The following is a 6,797-nucleotide window of genomic DNA, read 5'->3' as shown; positions in this document are numbered from 1 at the left end:
CATTCCTTTGCTTCTCAGTGTCCTGCCAGCTGTAGTCTTCCTCATTTCATCTTAAAAAGGCTTTCCCAGTCTTTGTTACTTCCTGCTTAGCTGTTTATTTTGGATTATTTATCCCAAGTCTAAAATGCAGACCTGGGGTTCCAGAATTTGATCCATAGTCCCTGAAATTCCCATTTGAATCAGTCCATTTTTTTAGAATCTGGGAAGAAATTCACCTGCTGAGGTGTTCCAGCTGCCCTCTCATTTCCTGCTACTTGCTAAGGCGTTAGGAAAACAATACCTCAAAACATGCCCATTACCCACGTAAAGCACACATTTGGAAGCTTAGAATTGTCCTGCCCACATTTCTGTATACGAGAATCATCTAAATTGAGCGCACAAAACCTGCTTCTGTTGTTTACAGTGACATCTTTAGCCTAACTATCTACAATTAAATGTAAAATCCCATCACATCCTTGAGACTTCTCCCAAAAAATTTAACTTCTTTTAGGTCCTTCAAACAAGATAAGCAAGATTTCAACAAAGAAGAGAGTTTATTTCTCTCATAACTCAAATTTATGTATGCGTTATGGTGAACGAGTATTTTTATATTCACAACCTCTTCTGCTTTTTTATTTATTTTTTATTTATTTTTCATTTCCACGGAAACTCTTTGAGGTAAGCAAGAAACCGAGGTCATCCAGCTTACACCTGTCAAAGCTGTGACCCAAGGGACCTCTTTGCTTTAAATCCTTCCCTAGTCATCTAACTCAATAGCAGGCTTGATCTCTTTTGAATTCCACACCTCTCCGAGAGGCAGCTCTGAGCATTTCCAGCCCCATTGCCTAAGTTTATGTGCACATCCTAATGGCACTGGTTTCCAAAAGTAAAAGAGCATTTATTTTATACCTCCACTTCTCATGCAAAGAGTGCCTAGACTTTGAATCCAAAGAATATTTGTCTAATTCAGGGGTCAGCAAAACATAACAGGAGTCCAACCTCTTTGTGTATAGCCCATGAACTAAGAAAGGTTTTTTGCGGGGGGTGGGGGTTAGTATTTTTAAAATCAAAACAAGAGAAATATAGTTCATGGCACACAAACATAATATGAAATGTAAATTTCCGTTTCTATACACAAAGTTCTAGAGAACCCAGCCAGACCCCTTCCTTTGTAAAATATCTGTGAAACTGTTTTCACGGGACAAGGGCAGAGTGGAAGAGTTGCAGCAGAGACTGGTCCCTGAGCTGAAAACATTTACTGTCTGCTAATTTGTAGAAAAGATTTTCTAATCCCTGTTGTAATTGATGAACGTTTTCTCCTCCTCCTGGCTTGCAGTTATAATCCTCATAACTAACATTTGTATTGCTCTGTGTCGTTTACAAAAGTACTCCTACATTTCTCCTTTGATTAATTACTCATAACAGCTCATTAAAGTAAATATTTCCATATGCATATCACAAATTAGTCACCCAAGCTCAAAAAATACCCAACTGTCCTTGGTGTATGCAGCTAGGAAGGAGTCGTACAGGGATGGAAGGAAGGAAGTCACCCAACCCCAATTCCCATCTAATGCTTGCTTGGACATGATGTGACCTAAATACATTTCCATTTCACTTTACATGTGCCCCGTTTGTCGCCTTTTTCTCTTATTCCAAAGTGGAAACTTTGATGTAAAAGGTCATTCTCATGCCTTTGCCATGCTGCCTGTCATTTCCGAAAAACAACTTCTTAACCTTATTCTAAGCCATATTGAACTATGGACAATTTCCTGAATTGTCATGCTAGCCCTTGCCTCTATGCCTACTGCCAAAGTTGTTTCCTTTCTCTTATGGGCCATTTTCTATGTAATTTTTAACCCTCCTCTAGACTTCTGAGATGCAGCTGCACCCTCACCGTGCCAGTCAGGTTTGCGCTGGCAGGTGTTAATATGAACTCGGGACAGCTCTGGAGTACAGGCTGTTCAGGGCTTGTCACTGAGCTGCCGCCTGCCCAGTGAAACCTTGGCCCTTCTGACCAGGTTCTATGTCTTATTAGAGGATTATTTCCATTAGTGCTCTCAGAATTCACATCAAAAGGACTGATGGAGTGAGTTTGAATGAGAGAATGAATTAGGAAGGGAATGAATAGTTTCTCTCAGATCATGAACAGTAGAGGTGGTATTACACACTGTACTATTAACACAAGAGTCACCTTAAAGAACAAAATTTAAAAATATTTTTGATGTAAGATAAATGATAACGAACCTATTTGTATATAGACACTAATTTGGTCCCTGGCAGTTGGATTCATCCGTTTGCCTGCCTATTGGTATATATGTAAGTATGCATGTGTTGATTTATTTATTTATGATAGGATCTCGCTATGTTACCCAGGTTAGAGTACAGTGGCTATTTGCAGGCATGATCATGGTGCACTACTGTCTCAAATCTCTAGGCTCAAGCAATCCTCTCATGTTGGCCTCCTGAGTAGCCGGAAATATGGGCACATTACAGCTGCAATTAACACTGCACCATAAAGTTTGCTTGATAAGCTTACCAGCTCCTATACAGAAACCCAGTGAGAAGACCTGCAGGGTTGGAACGCATTGCTGAATGAATGCACCACTGATAGTCCCGGAAGGTGCCATGGTGCTGACTGATCTCTCTCTCTTTATGGGGCATGGGGGTCGGTAGGTGAGGGGTGGAATTTGACTTCCATCTGGTTGTAAATTTTTGTACTAAAAGATGCTTCCTATTTATTGGCTCCAGCTCTAAGTAAGTATTATTCCTCCAGAGGATATTGTGCCACTTTACACATCCACCAGGAACATAGAGACTATACTCCCCAGTCCCCAAGGATTGGCACAAAGAAAAGACACATCAGGGGAGCCACCAGCAACAGGAAATGATTTCTGCAGCCCCAGGTCATACCCTACTACCCCCGTGTTTCAGAACTGGCTCAGTGCACCTGGAAAGCTTCATTTCTATGTTAATGGAGTTTTTTTTTTTTTTTTGTATGGGAAATGTTTTATTTATGTATTTATTCTCTTAAAATGTTACAGGGTGCAAATGTTTTGGGTTACATAGATCACTTTTGATATGCTGAGTCATGATTATAAATTATATACCCATCACCCAGTTAGTGTTCATTATACCCATTCGGTAGGTTTTTCCCCTCCCCCCACTCCTCCCCTGTTTGAATTCCACTGAGTTTTACTTCCCTCTGTGCACCTGTGTGCTCATTCTTCTTAGCAAAGTATCTCAAGAATGGGACAAAAATATCCGATGTACTCAATACTATTATGAAGCCAATATATAAACACTTACACACTCATACAAATGATAGAATAGGAAGATAGTCCAGAAAGAAAGGGGGGAGAAGAGGGAGAGGGGAGGGCAAAGGGGAGGGCAGGTGGAGGGAGAGCATTTGGTAGGATTTCCCCTAATGTGCACAATGCAAGGGTACATTTCATATCAGCTAAGAGTATATCATAAATGTCTTACCACAAAAAATAAGTACATGAGGTGATGGTTATGTTAATTAGTTTGATTTAAGCATTCCAAATTGTATATCAGATCATTACCTTGTACCCCATAAATGTATACAGTTAAGAAAACAAAATTGGACTCATGAACATTCTTCAAATGTGGTATATGCAGGCCATGGAGTACTACTCAGCCTTGAAGAGGGGTGAATTAAGGCCTTTTGCAACTATTTGGATGGAACTAGCATCCATTATTGTTAGTAAAGTATCTAAAGAATATCAAACAAACACTACATGGACTCACTACTAAACGTGTTAATGGGCTTTTAAGATTCTCTTTAATGCCTGGTTTATCTTTTTAGAAGGAGTAGCTTTTTGTTTGTATGTTTCTAGTTTCACTGAGCAGGAGAACTCCGGGACAGACAGGGCCAAAATGCAACTCTTGAATTAGTTCCAGAGTAGCGAGGTTTAGCTGCGGTGGCTTCAGGCCAGAATGGGGTAGGGCTTTCCTCCTTGGCTAACCAGCCATATGGTTATGAGACACAGCTGTTCACAGTCCTATTTTCCAGGTAAGATGCTGAGTCATAGGTAGAGTAAGAGCCTTGGTTCAAGCTACATAAATAATTATGAATAAATGGACACTGAATCCAAGTGTTTGTGATATCAAATTCTGTTCATTAATTTTAGCAAATTAATTATCTCAGGCTAGATGTTCTTATTTCCAAAATAAGAAAAATATTCAATATTACCTCTATGATTTTTTATTGTGACAGTAAGCGGTACCCTGTATAAAGGACCTGGGCACTTTATACAAATGGTAATTATTTTACTACTCTATTTGTTATTATTACACATCCATGATAATATTTAACACATTCTAATTCTTTTCAAAAAGACAGCCAAGTAGTTTTTTTACTCCCCCAATTTTTTTAGGGTGATAAAATACACATAACAAATTTTACTGTCTGAGCCATTTTGAAATGTATAGTTTAGGGGCGTGAAAAACACCCACACTGTCCTGCCACCACCACCACCTCTGTCTCCAGAACCCTTTTCAAAAATCTTTCCAAGCTGAACCTCTGCACCTGCCACACTTGATCTCCTCTCTCCTCTTTACCCCAAACCATTGCCACCTGCAGCGACTGCCCTCCTGCTTTCTGTCCCTATGATGTTGACAACTCTAAACACTTCATGTAAGATAAGCCATCATTTCTGAAATAATAACTTCACACACAACATAGGGCCCTAGAAAGCAAGGACAAGGTGTCACACTTGCCAAAGGAAAATGCCAGAGAAGAAGCTACTGCCTCTGGCCTGTCGCAGAAAGCAATCCTGTGCCCTTTGCTTGATGACTCGATGGCATTGCTGCTCCGTGCTCTAGGACAGGTTTGAATTTTCAATTCTTTTCTTTTTTTTTTGAGACAGATCCTCAAGCTATCCCCCTGGGTAGAGTTCTGTGGCATCACAGCTCACAGCAACTTCCAACTCCTGGGCTCAAGCGATTTTCCTGCCTCTGCCTCCCAAGTAGCTGGGACCACAGGCACCTGCCACAACACCTGACTATGTTTTGGTTGCAGCCATCATTGTTGTTTGGCGGGTCCGGGTTGGACCTTAGGTGTATGTGGTTGGCACCTTAACCACTTGAGCCACAGGCGTCGAGCCTGAATTTTCAATTCTTAAAGGTGCTTTGGAACAATTGGAGTTCCTAAGAGGCCTTCGCTGAACTGAATTTAACCTTTTCCACTAGTAAGTGCTGTCATTAAGGTTTGGACTTCCAACTTCAGGTGGATCTCACATTCCTGGGCTCAGGGATCAGGAGGTCTGCTGGTGAGTGTGTGGTGTCACAGTGGGCTCAGCCCAAGGGTTACACCTTTAAAATGCTTCTCAGCCTGGCCTCTCTTCTCAAATAAGCAGACAGTGGGAGATCATTTACCTAACCAAATAAGGTCCAAGTAATTCCTTCTTTTTGAGCCATCATGAAAAATAAAAGAAATTCAAATATGGACTGAATGCGTGTATCCCTCACAAAATTTTTATGTTGAAATTCTAACTCCTGGAGTGATAATATTAGAAGATGGGGTCTGAGGGAAGTGATTATGTCATGGGAGTGGATCCCTCTTGAATGGGGTCAGTGCTCTTATGAAAGAGACTCTAGAGAGCCCCCTGTCACTTTCCCATCCTGTGAGGATTGAGGATACACTGAGGAGGTGGCCACCTGCCGCCCAGAGGAGGGCCCTCTCCAGAGCCTGACAGCACTCGCACCCTCGTTTGCAAAGTGCAGCCCCCAGAAAGGTGGGAGATACGTTTCTGCTGCTCCCCAGCCACCGGACAAATGGTGTTTTGTTAGAGAGCCTGAATGGACTGAACTGCCATTTACAAATCTGAGTATTTAAAAATAACATGAGATCCCTCCCCCAATATTATATGTTTATTTGGACTAAGACATAGCTTATTTTTCCTTATTTCATAGGCCTAACCCAAATACAGAGATGAAAAGGAGGATTCGACTTAACATAGTTCTTTGCCAACATCTCCTTTTACTCTCTGTGTTACATGAGTACAATCAAGCTCATGGGAAAATAGGGAGGGAAACTACAACTTTGCTTGAGAACATGAGTATTATTTTAAAATCTTTCAAGTGATGAGTAATTGAATCTCACAGATGAGGTGAGTTACTCACGACTACCCCTCAGCTACAAATTAGAAGAGTTGGAATTTGAGTTGTGATTGGCCAAAAGGCTGTAAAGCCAAGCTGTTGGATATCATAGATTTTTGCAACATTTCTTTTAAGATAATTGATTCATTATTTAGAATCATGTTCTGTCTTTCAGGAGAGACATTTCAAAGGGTCACTGCAAATAATTTATTAAAGGCTTCAAAACCAATTTATAGCAGAGTCAGAACTAGAATTCAAGACCTCTCTCTAGACCAGTGTGCTTATAAATTAGCACCTTGTGCTGATCAAAGCATGGATTTCTTCTCTATGGCTCACTTTAGTTAATTCTATGTGACACATGACATTTGTTTCCTATAAATTAGAACATGGTGAGCCCTTCCGCCTCGGCAGCCATTGGAGTTTCCAGCTGCTGTCGCAGCCATGGCTCTGCGCTACCCCATGGCCGTGGGTCTCAACAAGGGCCACAAGGTGACAAAGAACGTGAGCAAACCGAGGCACAGCCGCCGCCGCGGGCGTCTCACCAAACACACGAAGTTCGTGCGGGACATGATCCGAGAAGTGTGTGGTTTTGCCCCATATGAGCGGCGGGCCATGGAGCTGCTCAAGGTCTCCAAGGACAAACGGGCCCTCAAGTTCATCAAGAAAAGAGTGGGGACACACATCCGTGCTAAGAGGAA

General features: G+C 41.5%; 1 pseudogene across 1 annotated transcript; it reads left to right on the top strand.

The window, feature by feature from the left end:
- Positions 1 to 6,494: 6,494 nt before the first annotated feature.
- On the top strand, positions 6,495 to 6,792 carry LOC100961864 (annotated as a pseudogene). The gene has a single exon (XR_001161405.2). The product of XR_001161405.2 is annotated as a 60S ribosomal protein L36 pseudogene (transcript).
- Positions 6,793 to 6,797: the final 5 nt, after the last annotated feature.

This window comes from Otolemur garnettii, unplaced genomic scaffold (assembly GCF_000181295.1).
Source record: "Otolemur garnettii isolate 467f Iridium unplaced genomic scaffold, OtoGar3 scaffold00059, whole genome shotgun sequence".
Taxonomy (NCBI): domain Eukaryota; kingdom Metazoa; phylum Chordata; class Mammalia; order Primates; family Galagidae; genus Otolemur; species Otolemur garnettii.
Note: the sequence above shows the minus strand (reverse complement) of the source record. Positions and strands in the feature narration are given on the sequence as shown.